General features: G+C 45.9%; 1 protein-coding gene across 5 annotated transcripts in view; it reads right to left on the bottom strand.

The window, feature by feature from the left end:
* PRXL2A (peroxiredoxin like 2A) overlaps positions 1 to 13,075 on the bottom strand; it is a 35,105-nt gene extending 22,030 nt beyond the window's left edge. Inside the window, exon 1 of one of the 5 annotated variants that reach the window (XM_034434735.3) lies at positions 12,681 to 13,075. The gene's annotated coding sequence lies outside the window, so the exon portion shown is untranslated. Of the gene's footprint in view, positions 1 to 11,194; positions 11,298 to 11,907; positions 12,078 to 12,184; positions 12,285 to 12,597 lie in introns of those variants that run through there. The other 4 variants (XM_034434734.3, XM_034434739.3, XM_087872338.1 and 1 more) reach the window with 4 other exon arrangements.
* Between the last annotated feature and the right edge of the window lie 465 nt (positions 13,076 to 13,540).

Below are 13,540 nucleotides of genomic sequence, written 5' to 3'. Positions count from 1 at the left end.
CTTTGATCATTTTGAGGAACTAGAAAATTGCACGGATGAAGAAAATTCAAGTAAATATCACGTCTTCGATAATTATAAAGCCAGCTCTGATCTGGCATGTGGCCAGGCTGACACGTAAGCATTTTTTCTGAAAAATCTCCACTGCATGAAAAGTACATGAGAAACATGAGACACTACATGGAGCCTCCAGAAGTTGTGTATGCTCCACCTCTGGGGGCTTTTAAGGAGAGACTGGACACCCATTTGTCTGAAATGGTATGGGGTCACCTGCTTGAGCAGGGGGTTGGACTAGAAGACCTCCAAGGCCTCTTCCAACTCTGTTATTCTACGTTCTAAATCTCTGAAATAGTTGAAGCAAAGTTAGCTCTTCTACAGCTCTTTTCTTCCAGAACTGATTTATATCCATATATTGCTAGACTGTTAGTGACAGCTGTCGAGCCTCGGTTGGGTCTCGCCATCACTAGGGAGGACGACGAGGAGGGGGCAAGCTGTTGGACTCTCCGGGGGCGTGTCATCAGCTGTTTGAGAAGTCTTTACCACCCACACACAAAACGAAGCAAACTCTTTCATCGGAGATGGGGGGGGCATGGTGTTTGCAGATGACGCTGCCTTGTGCTGTAACAGAGGTGCGCTCCTCCTACAGGCCAGCTTGAGGAAGGAGGGATGATGTTGACTGTTTGATTGTTAATTGATTTATTGTGCTCCTCCTTCAGGCCAGCTAGGGGAAGGAGGGGTGATGTTAACTGTTTAATTGCCACTTGATTTATTGCTGTGTATATAAAAGGCGCTACACTGCGATTGCGTGTAGCGCTAACTTTAAACCTTGTTTCCGGCTTGTGCCTTTCTCCTGCCTGTGTTTGCTGTGCTGAACCTAATTAAAGGATTGCAACTGCTTTATTCCGTTCTGGTGTTGGCTTGTTTCCAGTGCAGTTGGGTGGACTGGCCGAGAGAAAGTTAGCGCTCCCCCACTCACCAATTTCAACTGCCTACGTTCCCTAGCTGCAGTCCGGTGAGAAAGGCTGTCGGTGATGGCAGAAGGGACGGCGCTGGGTGATTCGGAGTTGGAGGTCCCTCTAGAGGCTGACATGGAGGAGGTGGTTGTGGAAGAGGAGAAGCTACAAACTGCAACCCCTCATCAACCGGTAGTCAGATCCAAGCTGTGCCAGCCACGTGAGGAGGACTGTGTGGAGACGGCTGGTGCGCAGAGTCAAGGGCTAGACCCTTCGGGACAGATTTCCAGTGGGGGCTGGTGGCCTAGTTCTACTCATACTGGGCCCCAATGGCCATCTACCCCCCCATTGGGTCCGTCATTTAGAGGTTGGCGGGAGAGACGTTGGACGGACGAGGAAGAGGTGGATTGGGGCTATGATAATACAGGGCCTGAATCCAGTGCTATGGATGCCATAAGAGATCGGTTTGGAGAAGGGAGTTTCCGGGACGCCCCGTCTTGGCAACCCTGGGCCGCTGGGGCGGAACCGTTACAAGGCAAGTCTTGGCAGGATGAGGGCCTTTCCCGGCCAGAGGCTCAGATTCGCATCGCTAGCCCCAAATTCCGAAGGGAACAGGAAACAGGAAAAGGAAAGGGCCAATTCGAAGACCGGGGCTACCACCTGCCTAAGAGGGAGGATAGCACCAGGGGCTCCGAACAGCCATCGACCAGAAGAGAGGTAGGAGCTGGAAGGTGGGCACAACGTCCTGTGGGGGAACGGAGGCCCGTTGGAGATCTGAGGAGAGATGGGGAGAACAGACCGCCTGTACCACCCCCAGCATGGATCCCGGTTCCTGGGATGTGGGCACCACCTCCAATCTGGGGCCCTCCTGCACTGCAAGCCACCTTTGACGGGAGCCCAGACCGTGTGGCGTTGTTCTTAAGCCAGGTGGTTAGTCATCTAGACCAGTATGGTCGCTGGTATCCATCACAATGGGCCATGGTGGTAGCCATTACAGCTGTGTTAACCGGTGATGCAGCAGACTGGGTGGCGGGATTACATCGCAACCATGCTAGAGAACTAGTGGACGTGGGTAGGTTCTTGGAAGCTCTCCGGTCTGCTTTTGAGGATGACTCCAGTGTACAAATTGCGGAAGGAGATCTTGTAGCCCTCAAACAGCGGGGTGTTCCTGCAAAGGACTATGTACGTGATTTCCGGAAAATTGCTAGTCGCTTAAGGGACTGGCCCGAACGGATGCTAGTCCAGCAATTTCGGATGGGGCTGGATCGTGAGTTACGTCAAGCCTGTGCGTACCGAGGCCTGGCTCTGCGCCTGGCTGTTTGGTTTAAAGCCGCTATTGAACTGGACATTACACTCCGGGAGTTTAGGCCTCGGTCGGAAGTTAATGTGGGACAGAGACGGGTTCCCACGGAGAGGGCCTCAGAAAAGCTGCCAACCACGCGGGTTCAAGTACCTCCGCCCAGCAGCGTCCTACCTGAAAGGTCTCAGCGACCGGCGTTTCGTTGTTTTCGCTGCAATCAGATAGGACACAGAGCGGCTGAATGTCCTGTACCTCCGGTACGAGTACAAACCCGAAAGCCGGCTACGGGGGTAGCGACCAGAGGTTGACCACGGCAGCCACAAGAACGTACCCAAGCACTTCAAGGACCAAAGTCCGTCGTAGATCATCAGGTTCGTGATATTACACCAACCACTGTGGCGGGGAGATTCCCGGTGGTGTCAGGGGACAGTGATGACAACGAGCCGGAGGACCCTATGGTGAGCAAAACTGTGTTCCCTTTTGTCATACCTGTGGTGCTGAGGAATCCCCGAAACACAACGGGTTTTCAGTATGGTGCTTTAATAGACACTGGATGTACCCGTTGTCTGGTGCGGAGAAGTGTGGTGGATGCTCTGGGCCTACAGATAAAAAAGCTAAAAGTTCCTGTGAAGTTCGAACAGATGGACGGGTCATTATTGGGGGGGGCGCCTGCTAACCACGTAACTGAACAAGTGTTGTTGGTGATAGGTGAACATCAAGAGTCCATCCAGTTTATTGTGGTTGAAAAAATGATAGAGCCAGTTATTCTGGGTCTCACATGGTTAGATAAATGGCAACCTCACATCTGGTGGGAGGGAGGTTATCGTAAGCTTAGAATCCCTTTGGGACCTGCTGTCCCATCCCCTGCTTCTTCAGTGGGACAGTCGAATGAGGGACAGGACAATAGCTGTGCCTCCACAGAGGTGTTGCTTACACCGGACTTTCCTATTGTTTACCAAGACCTTTCAGCCGTGTTTAGTGAAGAGGAATGCGAAGTACTACCCCCCCATCGGACTACGGATTGCGCTATCGAGTTGGTGCCTGGGGCTAAGTTACCGAAACCTCGGATGTATTCCATGACCCAACAAGAATTATCCAAGTTACGACAATATATCGACAAAAATTTAGCTCGAGGTTTCATCGTCCCTAGTAGATCTAGGATGGCTGCCCCAGTCTTCTTCAGGGAGAAGAAGGACGGTGGGGTTCGGTTATGTGTTGACTTCCGAGGTTTGAATGGAGTATGTATAGAACATCTATACCCCCTTCCGCTTATGAAGGATTTGTTAGCTGCGCTATCTACAGGACGGGTATTTACAAAACTCGATTTACGGGAAGCGTACTACCGAGTACGTATCAAACAGGGCGATGAATGGAAGACCACTTTTAACTGCCCTCTTAGTAGCTACCAATATAGAGTTATGCCGTTTGGACTTCAAGGCGCTCCAGCGGTGTTCATGCAGCTTATCAATGAAGTTTTTCATGAACATTTGTATAGAGGAGTTCTTGTTTATTTAGACGACATTCTAATATATACGCGCACCTTGGAAGAACACGTTGTGTTAGTCCGTCAGGTTTTAGAGAAGTTGTTAGCGGCTAAACTGTTTATAAAGCTTTCGAAATGTGAGTTCCATAAGTCGAAGATAGATTACCTCGGGTACAGGATCTCAAGCGATGGGATAGAAATGGATCCACATAAAGTCCAAGCTATAGTTGAGTGGCAAGCACCGAAAACCAGGAAACAACTCCAAAGTTTCCTTGGTTTCGCGAATTTCTATCGTCAATTCATCCCTGCATTTGCCGCTATAGCACTACCGTTAACAGACCTGTTACGCACTAAATCTCCTGTGATAAAACCAAGACCAAACCAGTTATTGCAGTGGACAGTTCAATGTCAAAGTGCGTTTGAACAGTTGAAATATCTTTTTACCAGAGAACCGGTACTTAAACACCCTGATCTGTCTCGTGAATTCATCGTTCAAGCCGATGCTAGCGACGTTGCTGTGGGAGCTGTGTTGCTGCAAAAAGATGAACAGGATAGGATACGCCCTTGTGCTTATACCTCACATAAATTAAACACCACAGAGCGAGGGTGGGCGATCTGGGAAAAGGAGGCCTTCGCTGTCCGTTGGGCTCTACTTACGTGGCGTCACATCCTGGAAGGGGCTACTATCCCATTTGAGGTATGGACAGACCATAAAAATTTAGAGGCATTACAAACGCCTAGATGTCTGTCCCCAAAACAACTGCGCTGGGCACAATATTTTCGAAGATTCAATTTCAGACTCAAATATGTGCCAGCAGGAAAGAACTTCCTCGCCGATGCACTTTCTCGTATGCCACAATATAACAGTAAGCGCAAGGAAGCAGTGGAATCTCTTATACCACCTATTGAGAGTGGGCATGCAGTTGCGGCGGTGTTACGGAAAGAAGCGTCCTTCTTAACGAATCTTCGGATAGCTATCAGCCAGGATACGTGGGTAAATCAAAACCAAACGTCAGTAATCTTACGAGATGGGTTAGGGTGGAATGGGGATCGTTTATACATTCCAGAACCGCTTCGAACTACAGTTTTAAGACGGTGCCATGATGCCAAACCAGCAGGTCATTACGGTTTCCTTAAAACACTTCACCTGATTAGACGTCAATTTTGGTGGCCACGAATGCGTGGTGAAATTGAACGTTATGTTAAATCGTGCCCCACATGCGCGGCAGCAAAACCATGGTCAGGAAAACCACTTGGTCGATTACAATCGGTGGCTGATCCTAGTCGTCCGTGGGAGGAAGTGGCGATGGATTTTATAGTAGACCTACCGCCCAGCAATGGACATACCGTTATTTGGACAGTAGTAGACCTATTTTCAAAGCAGGCGCATTTTATACCCTGTCAGGGTTTACCATCTGCCCGACGATTGACAGACATGTTTATACAACATATCTACCGCCTTCACGGGGTCCCAAAGCGTATTATATCAGATCGAGGTGTCCAGTTCACCGCCCAGTTTTGGAGATCTTTCATTCACAGGATAGGGTCCACTCAAGGATTAAGTTCAGCCTTCCATCCCAGTACAAATGGAGCAGCTGAACGGGCTAATGCCGCTGTGGAACGATATCTACGTTGCTACGTTTCGTATCAGCAAACTGATTGGTCTGCCTTACTCCCGTTCGCTGAAGTCGTGTACAACAATATCAGCCACCGTAGCACGGGATTTTCTCCTTTCCAAATCATCTATTGAAGAGAATTCCCTGCCATACCTGAGGTAGAACCTCCAGCTACAGGGGTATCTACACATTCCGGTTGGGCCGACAAGATCCGACAAACGTGGCCAGCGGTAAAAACGGCGCTTCAAAAAGCAGCAAATGAATACAAACTTTATGTTGATAAAAAAAGAGCCGACCCAAAACCGTTTTCTGTAGGGGATCACGTGTATCTATCGACAAAATACTTGAAATTACGATTACCTAGTAGGAAACTAGGTCCCAAATACATAGGTCCTTTTCCTATAATACGTGTGATCAACCCTGTCACTGTCATGCTTAAGCTACCTTCACTGTTAGGAAAAATACATCCTGTTTTTCATAGCAGCCTCCTTAAACCTGTCAAAGAGGAAAGGCCCACACATCAGCCTGTTTCCCCGGGACCGAGTCATTCAGATCAATATGAGATAGATAAAGTATTGGATTCACGTCTACGTAGAGGCAGGTTACAGTACTTAGTACGGTGGAAGGGTTATCCACTAGCACAAGCATCTTGGGTAGCAGCTCCAGACGTTCATGCCGACCGGTTGCTCCGTCGGTATCATCGTAAATATCCAAATAAACCAGGTCCCAGTGGGTAGAACGGTTGCTATGCTAACATCTTTATTTTATTTCCTGCAGGTGGACTCCTGGTAGAGAGGAGCCGCCTGTCGAGCCTCGGTTGGGTCTCGCCATCACTAGGGAGGACGACGAGGAGGGGGCAAGCTGTTGGACTCTCCGGGGGCGTGTCATCAGCTGTTTGAGAAGTCTTTACCACCCGCACACAAAACGAAGCAAACTCTTTCATCGGAGATGGGGGGGGCATGGTGTTTGCAGATGACGCTGCCTTGTGCTGTAACAGAGGCACGCTCCTCCTACAGGCCAGCTTGAGGAAGGAGGGATGATGTTGACTGTTTGATTGTTAATTGATTTATTGTGCTCCTCCTTCAGGCCAGCTAGGGGAAGGAGGGGTGATGTTAACTGTTTAATTGCCACTTGATTTATTGCTGTGTATATAAAAGGCGCTACACTGCGATTGCGTGTAGCGCTAACTTTAAACCTTGTTTCCGGCTTGTGCCTTTCTCCTGCCTGTGTTTGCTGTGCTGAACCTAATTAAAGGATTGCAACTGCTTTATTCCATTCTGGTGTTGGCTTGTTTCCAGTGCAGTTGGGTGGACTGGCCGAGAACAGCTTTAGCTTGTTTTACAAGTGTTAACAGGCCATCTTGTAAAGTTTCCAACTCTGCAAAATGATATTTAGATGCCTTTTATGTCAGACTTTCACCCAGAAGAGAATAACTAAAAACAGTACATTGCAACAACATCCGAGAGTTTCATTTGGAAGTTCATGGTTAACACCAAGTCAAACTTCCTAGATAAAAATCAAAAAAATTCACACCCAATTTTTTATAAAATACTGTAAAGATGGCTGTCTTGTCTCCAGTCAAACAGCAAAAACGATTAAATAGGAACCTCTAAAGCTCTTGAAGAAGATGAGTCTTCATTCAATTTCCCAAAACAGGCTGAAATATTTGGACCATTAAAAAATAAATAGGGTTTATCGATAAAAGGATTAACTTTGCATTACCAAATTTGCAGAGGAAGAGTCTAATTCCAATATCCAACATAGCGGAGGTGGTGGCAGACTCGAACAATGAGGAGGTTGGGGAGGAATTTGGGCCAGTTCTGGAGTCTGGGGAAGGCTGTGATGGATGCTCTGCGTCGGTCGCAGAGATAGAGCCAGGGCCGTCTGAAATTTCCCAGCCATCGGAGAGGCTGCTGCCTTTGGAGGCTGATTTGAGTGAGGAGGAAAAACAGCTGGGGCCTGTTCCAGATGTACATATGCACAGAGGAGAGGTGAACAATGGAGGACAAGGAGTCGACTTGGGAAACAAAGCACACATGGACGCTGAATGGCCTCTCCCTGGCTGGGGAATAAATAGAAGGAAAGGGGAATGGTTGTTGTAGAAGACAACAGTTCGTATTTCTGGAGATTTTGCTCATCGTGTTTCGTGCAACAAGGACTGCTTGCCAGAAGGAGCTCACGGCCCTGCAATTATCGCAAGGAACTGACAAGGTCTGTTGCTGCAGTTAACTCCTTGCAGGACTCTTGCCTGGACTTTTTGGTGGGTGAATGCAATTAATTCACAAGAGGTAAATAAAGACGGAGTTTTCGTGACAAGGAGTCTGTTTCTTGCATCTGCTAAGTCTGGGTCAGAACAGTCCTCAACAATTGAGCCCAACATTTCAGCTGCTAAGCGAGACATTTGTTAAGTGAGCTTTGCCCCATTTTGCAACTTTTTTTTTTTTTTTTTTAAATTTGATTTATATGCCGCCCTTCTCCGAAGACTCAGGGCGGCTTACAATGTGCTCTTGCCATGGTTGTTAAGCGAATCAGTGCAGTTGTTAATTTAGTAACACAGTTGTTAAGTGAATACGGCTTCCCCATGGACTTCGCTGATCAGAAGGTCACAAAAGGGGATCGCATGACCCCAGGATATTAAAACCATCATAAATACGAGTCAGTTGCCAAGCGTCTGAATTTTGATCACCTGACCATGAGGATGCGGTCATGTGAAAAACAGTCGTAAGTCACTTTTGTCAATGCCGTTGTAACTTTGAACATTCACTAAATGAACATTTGTAAGTTGAGGACTATCTGTACCATACTATGTGAACTCAGTATAGCTGGAAGAAAACGTCTAAACTGATTTAAAGTTTTAAATTTTCATTTTTAAAAACTGAAGTAATTTAATAAATAAATAAAATCTATACAATAAAATGAAAAAAGAAATCTATTTGCTATTTGTATGCATATATACCTGACAGAAATGTCAATAGAGATTCTCCGTCATCCAGGTCACGGTTGTCCCAAAGGTGCTTTTTCAAGAGGCAACTGGACTTTATTGGTTTTTCTTTGAAGACGTTTTGTTTCTCATCCAAGAAGCTTCTTCACTTCTGAACTTCTTGGACGAGAAGCAAAACGTCTTCAAGGAAAAACAAGGAAAGTCCAGTTGCCTTTTGAGAAAGCTCCTTTATATACATTTTTTTTTTACCTCTGCCGCATTTCTTCGTGCTTTTTTTTTTCTTGCCTTGGTCGCCATTTACCATTAGTCCTCGACTTACGACCTCAATTGAGCCCCAAATTTCTGCTGCTAAGCGAGACATTTGTTAAGTGAATTTTGTCCCATTTTACGACCTTTCTTGCCACAGTTGTTAAGTGAATCACTGCAGTTGTTTAGTAAGTTGTTATTAAGTGAATCCGATTTTCCCATGGATTTTGCTCGTCAGAAGGTTGCCAAATGGTATCATGTGATCTCGGGCGCTTGCAACTGTCATAAACATGAACCAGTTTGCCAAGCCTCTGAATTTTGATCACGCAACCATGGGGAGGCTGCAGCGGTTGTAAATGTGAAAAATGGTCATAAGTTGCTTTTTTCAGTGCCGCGGTAACTTTGAACAGTCACTAAAGTCGGTCCCTAATTATTCCGTAGACTGAGTCAGAAAGAATTTATTCTCTACATTCAAATTTGAACTGAAGCCCAATAATACCAGAAATCTAACCCATTTAAGGCTGAGGCATTAAACAAATATTGTGAATGTTTCACCATGTGATTTTCTTTCACCAAATCACCATACAATGGAGTTGTATTTATATTGTAAATAATTGTATACAAATAATTGTAAATAAAATGAAGGGGACAAGTAGTAAATTGGAATAATATAAAGAGAAATAAGGGGAAATTGTGAATAACAAAGAAAGACCATCACGAAATCGCTGTAAAAAGAGTATTCATATAAATGTTGTATGTCTTGTATTGTTATATTATGTTATAAAAATAATAATAAAAATTTTTTAAAAAGAAAAAGCACTTTGGGGACCACACGGGCTATGACAATCTTGCAGAGAGACGGGCAGCAAATAAATTGAATAAATAATTCTTTTCGGTTAGAAACATCTCTCCCCAAAATAGGTAGTCCTCAACCTTACGACCACAACCGAGACTGGAATGCTCATCACTAAGTAAAGTGGTCATTAAGTGACTTGTTGCCACTTTACCTACCTTTTTTTGGGGGGCCGCGATTGTTAACTGAATCAACCATGGTTACTAAATCTGCAAATCCAGCTTTGAATCTGCAAATCCAGGCTCTCCCAATGGAGTTTGTTTGTCCAAAGCTAGCTGGGAAGATCACGGATGGAGATCGAGTAACCCTGAGATGCTGCAACAGTCATAAATACATGCTAGATGCCCAGCAACGGAATACAGGTGGTCCTCAATTTACAACAGTTCCATTTAGTGACCATTCGAACAGCACTGAAAAAAGGGGGTTATGACCATTTTCCACACTTACGAACACTGTATTGCATTGCAACTCATGGTCATGTGATCAACCTTTGAACACTTGGCTACTGCCTCGTATTTATGATGGTCTCAGGTGTGCTCGGCTCACGCCATCCCCTTTTGCAACCTTCTGACAAGCAAATTCAAGGGGGAAGCCATGTGACTGACTGCAGCGATTCGTTTAACAAACTGTGACCAGAAAGGTCGTACAATGAGCAAAACTCAACTCATCTCACTTAGCAACGGAAACACTGGGCTCCATTGTGGTCATAAGTCAAGGACTACCTGTACTGAGCACGCTGCAATGGACACAAGGGCAAGGACCTGCTGAAAGGTTTTTTTTTCAGTATTGTCATAACTTAAAATGTTGGCTAAACGAACAGTTTTTAAATGGAAGATTAACTGGAAATCATTCTACATTAAGAACTATGAATGTTCACTAACTGACTTCACATGAAGGAATGCACTGATCTCACTGCTTTTATTTATTTTTATTTTATTTTGCACCCAGGGCTATTTTTGCATATTAAAAAGGAACTGCAGGGTTTTTAAAGCTTACAATTTACATGCATAAATTTTGAGTTGCACTGAGACATGTTCAGGGATGCAACAACCTGAGGTCTCCTATGCAACTTTGAAGGTAATTGCTACAGCTTGTATCCACCCTGTATATTTTAATTCCATTCTAATTCCATTCAACAGCACATGAGGCAGCTTTAATAAATTATAGTCCCACCCACAATGCCACTTGTTTGTTTCAGATTAAGGGTGGCAAGCAAATCCAGTTAATTATCAGGTCCACCTTAGGTTTTCAAACCCAGATCTAGGTTGCTTCTTTTTTTAAAAAATTAAAATTTAACAAAATCTATTTTTTTCTATACATTAGATTGTATGATATGTATTAAATAGGTTTAAATAATGGTTTAAACTGATTTATCTTTTCTGCGTATTTAAAATCTGGGTTTATTTAAATACAAAATCGGGAGGAGGGAGGGAACTGGCAAACACCACTGGCAACCCAAAAGGTGCTTTTTCAAGAGGCAACTGGACAATTGCCTCTTGAAAAAGCATCTTTGAGACAACCATGACCTGGATGACTGAGAATCTGCATAGACACCCACTGGGAAATCCTGAATTCAATAAGATAAAAATAATTTAGTTTAAAATATTTGGGGGAAGGGTTTTTTTTTTTTTTTTTTGGTCTTTCTTTTTTTGGCAATCTGAGTTTATTTGAGCACACAATCCTGTGGGTTTTTTTGTTAAGGAAACCCCACCAGCAACCCTAATAACTCAACTTTGCGGTAAGCAAACCTCTGGAGCCGATTCTACAAAAATGTCTGTAAGAAACCAGGACTTTATTATTCTTACCGAATCCAGTTTCTCAATGCGGTTGAACCTACGCGTGTCCCGATTGAGCAGAATAAGGCTTTCGGAAATAGAGAAACCTCTTTTCAACATTTGTACCTCTGACCTAGCCAATAAAAAAAAAGAAGAAATCGCGGTCGTCCCGTTTTCCTGTCTTTGGTGAAGCTAATGGATAAATAGGTTTATTTCTTAAGCCTCATTCGGAGCGCACACCTAAAAACACTTACATCTGAAAAACCTGCAGGGAAACCTGAAACAGCTAGCTTTCTCTCGTAGCATTCCTTCTAAGCGATAAAACACCCATAAGTTTTCCTAATTGCACAAATTGTGACTCTTTGCACTGGCGTTATTTGCTTTTACTGCATTGCATTCCCAAACATGTGATCGGAGCGCAAGAGAACAGAGAAAAAAATGACATTTCCATGGGGGTGGGGGAAAATTCTTAAAACACAAAAGCAGCAGAGGTCCTTTGTCCTAAGGAAGGGCTCGTAACCCCCTTTGGAGCCACGTTTTCTGTTTCTGCAGGATAAAAAGATCGGATACAAACGTGCATGCAATGAAATGGGGCTTTGCTCCCCGATTTCGACAAAAGTTCCTATCCAAGCTTGTTTCTATCCCACATTCGTAGCTAGCAGCAAAAGGGGGAGAGGAACGGCGGGGGTCGGAAAAGCAAGCTTGAATCTAAGCCTCTCCAAATACAAAGTCAGGGAACTTACAGAATCGCAGAGTTGGAAGGGATCTTGGCGGTGATCCAATCCCACCCCCAAACTCAACCCTGGAGATGCTTACAGGATTATAGAATCAGAGTTGGAAGGGACCTTGGAGGTTATCTAGTCCCAACCCCTTACTCCAGTTGCAGAAAGCACCAAGTTCGAAGAGCCACCCCGCGGACTCCTCCCTTCTAGCTGGACTCCTGAGGATTTTGCAAATAGGTCTATCCTGGGTTTTATTTTATTTTTTTAACCAAGAGATGGGAAACGGTTTAAGGTCTACCTTGCTTTCTCCACTTTGCATCAACGCTGCTGCTTCTGGCACCTGGTCCCCGTGGTCAGTGCTTCTAACCCTCCCCCCACCCCGCTGCAAAACCCCGGATGGCCACTAGAGGGCGGCAACCAACCAAATGTGCCACCTCTTTCTGCTGCTCTCTAGCGGCCGCCCGACTAATTGCAGCTCCGAGCCGAGTCCACGCGTGAATCTTTCGTAAAATAACTCATCTCTCCACACCACCAGTCCTTTCCCACTGGGAGTGGATGATGCTCTCGGTGTGGCACCCATAAACTTCCAAAGGGGGGGGGATAAAGCCCCCAAGCCTGAGTCTTTGCAGAGGACAAATACCGCTTCCCGGGGAGAGGGGGTTCTGCAAGGCTTGACACCCGCCTTGGCTGGCGTAAGGATCGCGAACTCACATTCAGATCTGCAAATGATGCTCTCGCCGGCTCTCCATCCCCGCGCTCCTGCACCACAACCGCCAGCCCACACCTGTCCTCACCTGCAGCCTAAATCCGCAGCTCTGGCAGCCTTCCCATAGCCCATAAGCCCCCAGGGCACGGGGGCGGGGGAGTCTCCGTTCAGGCCGACTAAATCAATCGGTGAGACGGCGATTCAATCCAGCATCCGGAGCGATCAGGGTTTTAACCAAGCGATGCGCAAAAAAGCCCTTTGATCCGTAGGCCCAAAAGGGCTGCAGCCGCCTAGTTTGCAAAGCTGATGTTTCTTTTGTCCTTCGGAAGAGCTGTAGATGTGTGTGGATGTGTTTGTCGGGCTCAGCTAACCCAATACCGATTGGCTTTGGCTCAGAATAGCATCTCTGCAAAAGTGGGCTGCAAAACACTGCGCGTTGACACCCCAGGGTGGTTGTTGGTCTCTTTCCTTGTATTTTACCCCCCCTAGCAGCCGTCCTGGAGTATTGCAGCCCTGGTTTTAACAAGCCTGGGTTACAGCCTCCAAACAGAGAAAAGGGGTTCAGATGATGAAATGAGTTGCGTGAAGGGGTTGCGGGACCGAAAAGTGAGATGTTTCAATTCCTGTAATGTTCAGCCTTGACTGTGACCACTGGGGAAGTCTATGGAAGGAGTGGGAAAATCCCAATGGCCAGATTGAGGAAGTCCTGAATGCAGGTTCTCCCAGGGCTGGTAATTCAGAGTGGGACAGAAGTTGGAAAGCATGGAATGGGCACAGAATTTTTGGGAAATGAGCTGAAATTGTGGTTTTGGGCAGGTTTGAGGATATTGGGACTCTACTCCAAACCCTAACGTGACTCTTGAACAGAAAAACAACATTTCTGCTCTCTGGATCCATACATTGACACCTTCAGGACCTTCTCAGGAAGGGGATCTTGGAGCCTGGCAG

Source organism: Pantherophis guttatus, chromosome 6, assembly GCF_059756535.1.
Source record: "Pantherophis guttatus breed Tessera chromosome 6, ASM5975653v1, whole genome shotgun sequence".
Taxonomy (NCBI): Eukaryota; Metazoa; Chordata; class Lepidosauria; order Squamata; family Colubridae; genus Pantherophis; species Pantherophis guttatus.
Note: the sequence above shows the minus strand (reverse complement) of the source record. Positions and strands in the feature narration are given on the sequence as shown.